This window comes from Crocodylus siamensis, chromosome 1 (assembly GCF_052110815.1).
Source record: "Crocodylus siamensis isolate JL-2025a chromosome 1, ASM5211081v1, whole genome shotgun sequence".
Lineage (NCBI taxonomy): Eukaryota > Metazoa > Chordata > Crocodylia > Crocodylidae > Crocodylus > Crocodylus siamensis.
Window position 1 is genome coordinate 214,498,308 of NC_143395.1, and position 12,920 is coordinate 214,511,227.

Here is a 12,920-nt window from a genome sequence, read left to right on the forward strand (position 1 = left end):
GTGTGTCTCCATGTGCAATTAATATGCCTGAACTTTCTGTTCAGAAAATTCAGGCTTATTAAAATGGTCCCCAGTACAAACATACACATGTGCCCCTGTTGGGAGCAAATAGAGCCCAGCAGAATCAGCCCAGTCCAGGGCTGCTCCTGCCCTGCTGTGCTTCCCTTACAGCAGCCAGGGGGCGGGCACTCCAGGCTGTCCAGGGTGCCATCTCTGGGCTGGCAGGGGGCACAGGGCTTAGCCCTGAACTCCAGAGGGTGGGGGGAGGAAGAGAGAGATCAGCCTGGCCCCAAGTGAAGCTGGGGTGGGGAGGCACTGACCTGGGTGGGCAGACAGCTACCTGCCAGCCACATGGAGATTGGGACCCATCCTAATCTCCATGGGGTTGGGAAAGCTGTCCCAGCTGCCAGACAACTTCCTCCCAGCCACATGGAGATTGGGACCTGGGTGGCAGCTGGGACAGCTCTCCCAGCTATGTGGAGATTTGGATGGGTTCTGATCTCCATGTGGCTGCCTGGTAACATTCAGCTAAGCCAGGACCTTCCCGCCCCCTGTGGCCCCCTGCTGCCTAGGTTGACCAGGAGCAAGTTCCTCCTAGTCAGTGTCTATACATGCAGTACAGTACATTAGTTAATGAACTGTTTTTCTAGTAGCTGTATCTAAGGATACTAGAAAATGGCACATTAGACTAATATACTGCACAGTAATGGTTATATACATGTAGACAATGAGGCTTTAGTGCACATTAAATAAGTCTAATACTGTACATAGTAGTGTCTCACAGATGCACCCGCTGGCCACATCCTTATGAGCAGGGGCATGTGGTTGCTGCAGGGAAAAAAAGCAGCAACACAAATTTGTGCCACTGCTTTTTGCCTCAGCGCACACCCCTGCACATGGGGTTGTGCTGGCCCCAGCAGTCTTACCTGAGGTCCTGGGGGCCTCCCAGAGCTGCAGCAGCAGCAGTCTGGGCACACAGAACCTGGCCAGCAGCTGCAGTGTGTCTGTGGCCAATCAGGCTCTGGTTTTGGGTGGTGCACGCTGCTTCCATGTATACCACACCGCTTGTTTTTGGTGCAGTTTTTTTTTTACAATGGAAGATCCCGGTGCCAAAAAAACACTGCTATGTTGCAAATCAGCAGTGTAGTGATCACATGAATTTGTGGTGCATGTTCAGTTTGCAGTGCTGTGCTTTGTGGTGCTGCAAACCACGTGTATGCTCATCTAGACTCGCCCTCTGACTCCATCCATACTGTTGTACTTAGTGTGTTGTGGGAAAGAAAACTCAGGATTCAAAGAGTCATCTAGTTCCAAGTTGGTTAGCAAGTTTTAAATCTCCTTCTTCCTCACTGCTCGCTGGATCATCTTTCCGGAACTGAATTGTGTTGTTGCACTTTTCTGAGTGAATCCCCATCAATTGAGCAGCTCTACAATAGTATCATTAGTGCAAATGCCCCATGATGCCATGGGTGAGTCTGTCATGGATACCCTGATTTTCATTGCTTTGCTTTTTTCGACTGAACATGGGATTTTGTTCAGGATGCATTCGATTGTTCAGCAGACCACCCTGAAACCCGCTGATGATGAGACTGACTAGATCAAGTATCTTTAGATTAATCTGGTAAGGCTGCTTTCTGGGTTTGCTCTAATTCTCGTCTCAGCAGGGTGGTTGGATTGACCTATTTCTCTATCCCTGATCCACCAGCATGGGGAGCTTTGCAAAATGACATGAGGCAGTTGTGGCTGTGATGCCCAGAAACCATGACCACCCCCACCCAACATCTGCAATGCCAGCTGTTGCAGAGAGAGAATTTTTCCCCTTTATTATTTAGCAGTTTCTTTTCCTCTCTTAAACGGCCTTTCTTCCTTCCCCAGAATGTCCCAGTGTAGCCATTCATACCCCAGCAGAGTGCATAGAAGTCCTCTGTGTCAAATCTAGTACTAACAAGAGCTCCTTTGGTATTGGTGTGATCTGATTTCTGTCCCTGGCCTATGCATTCTTCTCTTGAATTGTCTCCTGCCCTCATTTCTTCCATTAATAGACTAGTTGAAGCTTTGCCATGACTGATCTGGCTACTTGATCAGAGACAGAAGGTGGTGCTGTTGTCTAGGCATATCCACCAAGTTCTCTCTCACCTCTTAGTTGGTACTGCAGCAATCAACTTTCTTATCTAAGCTCTTTGGCAGTGTAGGGTTTGAGGCAGTTGTCAAGGGAGCCAATAACTAGATCTTCAGATTCTTAGGCTGAGCTATGGAATGCCTCACTCCTTGTTGAGCCAGGCATTGACTTTTCTGAAATGCAAAGCTGTAGTTGTGTTGCAAATGTTGAAGACTTCTCCGTCAGCAGATGAGTGAGCACATCCATCAGAAATGGGAAAAGCTTGAGCGGTAGTGTAACTGGGTGGTAGGGGGGCAATTGGGGCAGCAGCCATGGGTACTGATTTGGGGGAAAGGGGAAGGGAGAGTCACAACTCCTCCCCCCACCCCTGCAAACCCACTGTCACAGCTACTAACTAGCCATGCCACTGCTGTTGCCCTGTAGGTTTGAGGATGCAGGGGTCTTGTTTTCTGGATAATTTCAAATCTGAGAGAATCCTTGAAGGGCCTAGGAGAGGCAAGGAGAGAAAGAGCAGGAGCGAATATAACAGAAGATAGCAACATGTAATTTTTTATAGACCAGGCAAAGCACTTTCTTGGATGCTAGTTAGAAGGGTCTCTACCTTGAAGAGTTTACAACACAGGGTCCTAATCCTGTCATTCATGTAAACTGCTAGACGCATTTTGCTCAGCCTTCCATGAGTTTAAAGGAGCTCTGCAGAAATGCATGAGATGTAGTAGGCTTTGGGCCTAAACAGATAACCTGCTTTTGTGAAAAGGAGAGACAGGGGTGATGCCAGTCTGGAAAACTAAAGGGGGAAAAATAGGGCAGCTGAAACAAGTCTTGTTAGCCAACTGTCTTGTATTATGCAAGTTACTGAGCACCTGGCCACCTGCCTCTCCCTCTGCTGCCAGTTTGGTGCTACATGTGGCAGAGCTTGGAGCAAGAGAGAGAGAATGGACCCATTCCTTAGCAGACTGCATAACCAGTTTGGTATGCTCAATTTAATCTTGCCCTAACCTAACTTTAGTGCTTCAAGGTTTTTCTGCTAGAGATTTGAAAGATAATACATTACCCTCTGAAGACTCAATCTTGTTATCTTGTTTTCTTGTCAAGGCACAGAAACCACTAGGAAAACAGGATGGTGGAGGATTAGCAGCTACCTACAGAAAGCAGGGAAGTGGTTAATAGAGGCCACACCATATTACAGTAACATTTTTCCTTCACTGCAATAAACATTATTGTTTATGTGGAGTACTTAGCTCTGAAGGCGAGAAACAGGGTTCATTAATGTGGCTAGGCAGAGATTCCATGCCAGCCTTATAAAAGACAGCACTAAAAGATCCCATGTAGTAGATTCTACATCATTCATAAAGATAGCTATATTTCTATTCTCCATTTTTTTTAAATCTAAGGTACAGTATGGAGCACTGAATTTATCCCATGGGGTTTGGTCTCTGAGAAATACCATCTGGAATATCATCCAGCCATACTCTTACAGGTGTTTTGATGTGGCAGTCTTTGGTTTATCTCAAAGATTTCAGGTAGTCCAAGTTGCTTCCTCCTTGGGAAATTATGAAAATGTCATTTAAAAAAATCTTATGTGTGTCAGGCATCCAGATTGTAGCTGTATTAGTCTAGAGGCAAGAGGAATCAAAACTCATGAAAGAGGTGATATCTTTTATTAGACCAACTAGATATTTGCAAATATATATATATTTGTAAACTTTTGGGCACAGGCACCCTTCATCAGGCATAGAAGATTGTAAAAGTTCTCCTAGGTAGAAATGAAAATTTGTATTTCACAGGAGAGCTGTAGGTGTGGTTAAGTCTCCTGTTTGGAACAGTTCAGTTCAGAGCAGATTAGGCTCCTATGCCTGATGAAGGGTGCCTGTGTCCGAAAGCTTGCAACTATCTAGTTGGTCTAATAAAAGATATCACTTCTGCCATGAGTTTTGATTCCTTTTGCCTCTGTACCCATATTGGTCTAATCTGGATACCTGACACATGGAAGATATTGAATTTTAGCTGCTTTTTTAAATGAAAACTTTACAATTTTACAAGAAGGAAGTAAAAGTTACCACTTAAAACCTGAGACCCTACTTCTGCCTTTGTTCAAGCTAATGTGCAGTCCTAGCTAATGTGCAGTCCAACAGAGCAAACAGATACTTCTCCACAAAAGAGATTCCTGCCCAGAAGGGCATTCCATTTTTCCACTCTTCTGTGAAATATGAACCATCATAAATAGAAAGAAATATGACTTGGCATCCTGCTCACTACCAGCCATCTTCAAGGTAAAAAGACTTTTCCAACTTTTCCCTGAACCTAATTTGCACAAAAGGAACTGTTCCAAACAGAAGACTTGACCACACCTGCAGCTCTTCTGTGAAATATGAATTTTCATTTCTATCTAGGAGGACTTTTGCAATCTTTGCAATCTCCTATGCCCGATGGAGGATACCTGTGCCCAAAAGCTTGCAAATAAAGAATTTATTTTGCAAATATCTAGTTGGTCTAATAAAAGGTATCATCTTGTGGACCCTGGACCTCTTCAGCCTCTGCAAGAGAAGGCTGAGGGGTGATCTTGTGGTCATCTATAAATTCATCAGGGGAGGGGGCAGCAAGGACTAGGAGATACTCTGTTTACCAGAGCGCCTCTTGGGGTAACTAGGAACAATGGCCACAAACTGAGGGACAGCAGATTTAGATTAGACATCAGGAAGAACTTCTTTATGGTAAGGATGACTAAAATCCAAAATGGGTTTCCAGGGGAGGTGGTGCTCTCCCATACCTTGGGGGTGTTTAAGAGGAGACTGGACAAGCACCAGGCTGGTGTCATCTGTCCCCATTGCTCTTTCCTGCCCAGGGCAGGGGTCAGATTCTGATCTACTAAGGTACCTTCTGACCCTAAAAATCTGTGAAATCTATTAAATCTCTGTCATGAGGTTTGATTCCTTTTGCCTCTAGATTAATACAGATACAACCTGGATACCTGACCAGTGGTGATAAGATACTTCACATAAATTTACTCTTTTTAAAGTTTAGTGTTAGGGGATGGAAAAGAACTTGGGCTCATCCAGACCATCTTCATGCTGAAGATTATTTCTTATGGGTCATTTTCTCTAGTTTTGTCTAGTCTAAGCATAGAAGTGCCAGTATAGAGGCATCTGTCCCTTTCCCTGGGGGTGCTATTGGCTTATAAAAGGCCTTATGCATTGTTGTTGCCTACAGTAACAGAGAAACTGGACTGGATGACCCAGGAGGTCCCATCTAGCTGTATGTTTCTCTCTCATGCTATCATAAATTCAGATGCACTTTTATTTTCCTTCTCTGGTTTTAATTTGAAATTAGGGAGATCTTTTTCTCATTAGAAATTAAAGACCTCTCTCCCTCTCACTAACTAATATATAGTAAAAGCTCTGTTATCTGGTATCCTGGTTAATCAAATGTGTGCCGGGGGACAGGGAGGGGGGCCCTGCACAGGCTGCTTTTTCCTGCACAGGCTGCTTTGCCCTGGACTGTGGGCCAAAAACTTGGTGAAGAAAAACTCAACTCACAGTGGTGAAACAGGAATGTGTGTGTGTGTGAGTGTATACATTAATACACACACACACTCTTTCTCTATCCCCACAACAGTATACTTTTGGGTTACTTTTATCCAACACAGGTGCCCCAAGTGATGCACAGCCTCATCATAATTTGTGCTTGGTCACACTCTGCCCTACGTCATGGACCTGGCAGCAAATGCTTATTTGCTGTTTCCTGTCCCTTAGATTTGTGTGAACACATCTGGCACCTGTTGTTTGTAGCAAAAATCTGAAATGTGTATTGGTGGCTTATTGTTATTACTTCTCAGTTTGACTGTTTATCTTCTACATGTGTCCCCTGTTACAGTGGCTTGTGTGCTTCAGGAAATGGAAGATAACATTCTCTCTCTCCAATTTATTCATTCACTTTTCTGTTAGAGTAACTGCAACTCAGAGCAAGATGAGTTATTGAGTTTTTATGGCATGTCATAAACTAGGAGAATACAGAGTCAAAAGCTGTCCTGCTAGATATTTTAAAAAACTCCTTTTTTGTTCTGGAAATGTTACCTGTCCTGCTGCTTTTTCAGCCACAGCTTGCCAAATGATAAGGTATGTTTCTGTAACAGTGCTAGCCTTAGCATCAAAGCAAAACCTGGCTTATTAGCATCAAACAGTGTTATCTGAATGAACATGCCTGATGTATTAGTGTAGATACTAAGCTGATGGGTAGTGAGTTCCATAAGGGCAAGCTGCATAGTCAGGTGATAAACTATATGTATTATTGTTTGGTGTCTTCATCAGTAACCTGGAGAATGAGATGGATTGCACCCTCAGCAAGTTTGCAGATGACACCAAACTGAGGGCAGTAGGAGATACACTGAAGGGTAGGGCTAGGATTCAGTGACCTAGATAAATTCAAGGATTAGGTAAAAAAAAATCTTATGAGATTCAATAAGGAGAAGTGCAAAGTCCTAAACTGAGGACAAAACAACCCCGGATTTACCGATACAGAACGGGGACGGACTGGCTAAGCGGCAGCTCTGCAGAAAAGGACCTAGGGTTTCAGACTCCTGAGCAGCAACTAACCATTTAAAAAAATAATGTTGTCAGGAAAAAAAGTGCATCACTAATACTATTAAACTTCTTCCCTTTTCCCTCTGCCTTTGTAATTTAAATGTATACCTTCATTTCTGTTCCTAGAGAGTAGAAAACCCTGCAATAGGGAAGGGAGGTCATGCTGGAGGGAACGTCTTGTGCTCTGGACACCAATAGGGGATGGGGGTGAAGGGGCTGGATTTTTACCTGTGGTGGGAGCATTCTGCACCCCCAGAGTTTTCTAGGGAATAGATGCCACCCCTCCCTGCATGCTTACAGCAGGAGCAGTAAGTCTGGGAGGAGAGTGGGAAAGGCAGCAACAGGAGAGGGGAAACCAGACAGCCACTTAAGGGGTGTCTGCAGAGGAGGGAAGGTGTATCAGCTGTCAGTGCCTGGGGGAGGTCTGTCATTGAGAGCCCAGCAGGGGCTACAGCACAGTGGGGAGAACTGTAAACTACAGCCCAGCAAGGATCAGCATCCTGCCCTCATGGCACATCCAGCTCAGCATATGGGGGGGTCTGTACAGCTACAGCCCCCTACTCACCAGCCAGCTTGCACAGCAGGGGCAGATGTGGTCAGCAATGTAGTGCGGGAAACCAAACCAGATCCTCTGGTTTTCCCTTTGCTTAGTTCCCTCCCAGACCTAATGCTCTCCTTATTGATTGGCTATCAAGCAATAAAGCAGTATACAGTAAAATAGGGGAGCAGAGGTCAGGGAGGGAATACCCTGGGTCTGATCTGCTCTGTGTGGTAATGACTAGGGATCCAAGTTTTCCGTTTGTCCCAGGAAGATGTGGAAAAACATTATTTTTTTCCTTAAAAGGAGAAAAACACAGAAAACCATGTAGTTCCCCCATGCAGGCTGGTAGAGTTCCCTTTGGGGCCAGGGGGAGCGAAAGGAAGCTGATCAGATGCAGGGGGTGCCACATGCACGTGTGTGTGTGTGCACACATGCATGTGGCCAGCAACACAGCCCCAAGCAGTGTGGTGGAAAGAAGCTCCCCCAGCTGCTTGCAGGTAAGTCTGTGTGGGCAGGCTATAGGAGATGTGTGGAGGGGCAGTGGGGGAAGACTGAGGCAGCAGCTTGCACTAAGCCCCCATGGTGAGGGAGAGAGTGGGGCAGGGTGCTGCCCAGCTGAGGCAGTGCATGGGGCTGGGGCAGGAGTGCAGACACAGGGCCCAGCTGGGGAGTCGGATGGAGCCATGTGTGGCTCGTCTGCAGCAGGGTGGGGAGGGTTGGTGGGGAGGCCAGCTCCCTGCCACTGTGCACACTCCTGAGGAGGGGTCAGGTGCATAGGCAATGTATTGGGAGGCCATGGTGGGGCATATGTCCCTGCATGGCCCTGCTGCCACCACCAGTCCCCTAAGGCTGCCCACACTGCCCCCACCCCACCTCCCCTCTGAAGTAGAGTCACAGCCCAGTATGTGAGTGGCTGGAGGCAGGAGGAAGTGAGGGAAGAGTGGCTCTCTCCCCTCCCCCTCACCCCCCTTCCCAGGCCATTACTTCTTGCACTGTTGGCCGAGCAGTGTTACTCCCTGGTGGCACAACTGGCATGGGGCTCCTGGTGATGGCAGCTGCAGCAATAAGGCTTGCCAGCCTGCTCTGCCCTCCTACACCAGGTCCTGCCCGCTGAGCCGTGGAGGTAGCCTGGTGCCTGTCCAGCCAGGCTGCAGTCCCAAATTGCTGTAAAATTGTAAATATATCAATAAAACATTGTGTTCAACTGATACCTATATGTATAGTGGTGTTTCATTTTAAGTGCAGAAAAATGCAGATTTTGAATTTTTAAATCAGAATTTTGGAATTTTATCAAAGAATTTTTGATTTTTAAACAGAGAAAGCCAGGATTCCTGGAAAGGACCTTGTGTTGGACCCCCATTGTGAACAATCAGGTGAGCTGACACAAAGCTAACCACAGCCTACCTATAAGGACCAATGCCCATCAGGATCACGTCAGCTAATTGCCAGACCTAGATCAGCACAATGCTACAACTAAACTCCAGAGTCAATCTCAGTGGTGTTCAGCATGGTGCCCTCACTAAACTTGAAAAATATTCCTGTTGCCAAGAGGGTGAATTTTCTCTCTCTTCACAAACCATAAAGTTATGTTCAGCCCCATCCTGGCAAATTTGGTTTCTTCTCACTCATGTTAAAATGCAGAAATATTTAGTAGCAAAAACTAATCCTGGAAGGGAGTGTTTGACATGGCATGGCTGGCACTACTCGCAAGACAGGATGTGTAGGTGGGCTGTGGTGGCACCTTTCTATTCTGAGTGGTTTTCCACATTAATTTTCTTAAGTTCCCCTTGCTACTGCATTTGCTTGCTTCAAATAAAAATGCCACAGCAATGACTAATAAGTTTCCATTAGCTTGTATTTAATCATTTATTAAAGCCACATAAAAGGCAACTTTCTATATTATGAAGATCAGGCTGGATGGTACTGGGGACTACTACTAGCATGGGGATGCCCCACTCATGGAGCCAGGCATTGACTGGAACTGTGCTGCAGCTCAGCTCCTTGCTGTTTTAACTTGTGGCAGATATTTCAGGAGGCTACAAAACTGCTTCTACAGCCTGTTAAGTGGTAATTTTCATTTTTCTGGAGTGGAGTGGTAGAAGAAGGCTCCCCTGATTAACAGAGTGGGCACATAGGCTAAGTACAGACATTCAGGGAGGTTAAATCAGGTTTAAAATGCCTGCCCGATTTAAACTTAGCTCATCCCAGTGCCAACCTTACACTTACAGACCTGGTTTCAGTGATCAGCAATCAGTCTAAACCTGTAACTGTACAGAAGCTCCATGCAAGCAAACTGGCCTAAAAATTGCAGAGCCCAGTTTAAAATTAACCTGGATCTATGTAGTATCAAACTTACTCGATTTAGGTCATACTGGTGCATGGAATTTCTGTCCACTTCCCCTGCATAGCCCCAGGGTTGGGAAAACCCAGCCACTGGCCCCAGCCTGGGGGCTGCTCTTTTCACTCCCCCGTTCCCCAACATTAATTTATTTTTTGCCCTCCCACCCTCCTCCCAGCCAGCCCTCTCAACCTCCATCCCACAAGCTGCTTGGGGTGCAGCTGCTTTTGTCAGTGTTCACCACTGCCTGAACCAAGCAAGTAAGTCCCAGTGGGGGGGAGAGGCAGGAGGGATGGGGGTGTAGGTGGTTCACTGGGGGGCCCATCCCACCCCACCCCACCCCACTCCACCCACAGGTCATGCCTGCCCCCCACTTCATGGGTTGCACCTGCCCCCCCACCCCACCCATGGGTCACACCTGCCTCCCCACACCCTTCCTCACAGGTCACGACCCCCCCACCACAAGTCCTGCTGCACCATCCCCCAGCAGAGCCCTGATCGCCTCCAGCCTGCTGGACCCACAACCTTCTGGCCATCCCCCCCATCCTGACTCACCTGATATTGGGCTGCCATTTCGAATAGATTTAACCTCCTCCTAAGGCCCTGAATGTCTGTACTTAGCTCTTATGACTCTCTGTGGCTTTCATGCTGGTTCAGAGAATGACTTTCTAAGTGAGATAGTTTGACCTGTGTCAGTCAGTGGGTGATGTTCCTCTCCATTGTCCATTCCAGAAGAAGCGGGGTGGGGCATAGTGCATGCTTTCCAAGAGGCTTTCCAAGATTATGGCACTAGTTTCCTTTGCAAGTAAATCATTTTTACAGCACATTTGTAACTGGCACATAATTGACTTATTTATAAATCTCTGTTTTTAGGTTTCCATTAGCATTTCCTTCCTTGCATTGAAAAGCTGTGATAGGTGCCCTGAAACTGAAATATGTCTAGCAAATAAAACTACCTTGTTTCTCAGAAAGTTTTCAAGCCATGGAATATGACTTCCTGGTTTCCAGATGAGCAGGATATTGCAGATGACAGCAGCAGCAATATGTTGGCCCTACAGATGGGACAATAAGGTCAGAGTGTGATTATTCTTCACCTGATATATGAATGAAATATGAGCAGAGCATGGACTGAAGTTGGAATAAAGCCCTCCCATAGAGAATATGAACAGCCACAAAGCATGATATAGCTGCTGCTCTGGGCTTCCATATATAAGTTTTGCCAGAGCTGATGAAACTTAAAACTGAGGTAAAGAAGAAAGATGACCTAAGCTCTGAATCAAGGAAGGAGTGGAAATGAAAGGGAAAAGCCCCTTCTGTCCTCCATTATGGGATGTTCAGGAAGCTGCTGAGGTGGCTGCACTAGAGCAAGCAAAGGAGCAGCAAAAGGGGAAGGTAGAAGTGTCATGGCATTGGGAGCCAGATGTGTGACAAGCCCAAAGGAGCTCTCCACCAGCTGTGCCAGCACTGGAATTCCCATCTCCATGGGAAAACCTTGAAGCTGGCTAAGCTAAAGGAAGAAAATGACAGTGGGTGCATCTGCATGAGACACTACTGTACAGTGGTTACTGTGCAGTAGTGCCAGCGAATGATATTGCACAGTAGTGTATTGGCACTGTTTGTGCTGTGACAAGCTACTGTGCAGTATTATTTGGCTACTGTGCACTTAACATCTCATGTAGATGTACCTAGTGATGCCTATTTTATGCTCTCTGAATGAGTAGCTAAAGCCTGCCTGTGGCCTAGAAAGCAGTGGAGAACCCAACGTCTGCTCTGTCTTGACAGAAAAGCCCAACAGGCCTAGAGTAGCCAAGATGCTAGAGACAAACTGACCTCAAACTGACTATACAGATCAAGGACAATAAAAAGTCCTTCTTCAGATATGTGGGAAGTCAGAAAAAAACCAAAGCCAACTTTGGACTCTTGCTAAATGAAATGGGGCAGCTGATAACTGACAGCCAGGGAAAAGCCAATCTCCTTAACGAATACTTTGCATTAGTCTTCCACCAGCCCTGCCTGACGAGATGCAGGATCACCAGGAAAAGGGCAAACATGCCCATCATTGGCATGGATCTTGTGAGGAAGCACCTTGAGAGGCTGGATGTCCACAAACCATCTGGCCCAGATGGAATGCACCCAAGAGTGTTAAAGTAACTGGCCGACATCATCATGTGGCCGGTGGCAAGGATCTTCAAGAACTCATAGCAATCAGGTCAAGCCTATAAATAGCACCATGACTGAAAGAGACTTGGGGGTTATGATTAACCACAAGATGAACATGAGCCACCAATGTGACGCCACAGCAAACAAAACTCTGGCTTGCATCTACTGATGCATCTCAATCAAGATCCAAGAAGTCATCCTTCCGCTTTACTTGGCCTTAGTGAGGCCACAGCTGGAATATTGTATCCAGTTTTGGGCTCCACAATTCAGAAAGGATGTGGAGAAGATTGAGAGAGTACAGAGGAGAGCCACGCACGTGATTAGAGGACTTGAGAGCAGGCCTTATGAGGAGAGTCTATGAGCCATGGGGCTCTTCAGCCTGGAAAACCATAGGCTTAGGGATGACTTGGTGGCAGCCTATAAGTATATAACGGGTGTGCATTAGGAGCTGAGGGAATATCTGTTCACCAGGGCACCCCAAGGGAAGACAAGGTCCAACGGTCACAACTCCTGGAAGACCATTTCAGGCTGGACGTAAGGAAAACCTTTTTTACTGTCCAAGTCCCCAGGGCCTGGAATAGGCTCCCTGCAGACATGGTGCAAGCACCTACTGTGGACACTTTGAAGAAGCACTTGGATGCTTATCTTGCTGGAATCATTTGACCCCAGCTGACTTCCTGCCCCTTGGGCAGGGGGCTGGACTTGATGATCTTGCGAGGTCTCTTCCAGCCCTTATGTCTATGAAATCTATGACACAGGTGACTATGACAGGGAGAGGGAAACCATCTTCCAGTGGAATGTTATCAACATGAAGGATGTACCTATCTACAGGAACAAGATTACAACTCAGAATACAGACCCAAAGATATTACTGACCTTACACACTTCATCCTCACACACAACAATTTCACTTTTAATAACACTTCCTCCAGATGATGGGAACAGCTATGGGCACCAAAATGACCCCACAGTATGCCAACCTTTTTATGAGCCACCTGGAAGAAGACTTCCTCAAGAACTGCACCATCAAACCCTTGTGATACATAAAATATATCAATGACATCTTCATTCATTTGGACCAAAAACCTACAATCTTTGATTGAGTTCCATCAGAAATTCAACAATCACCATCCCTCCATCCAACTTTCTCTAGAATACTCCAGCATCAACATCTCCTTTTTA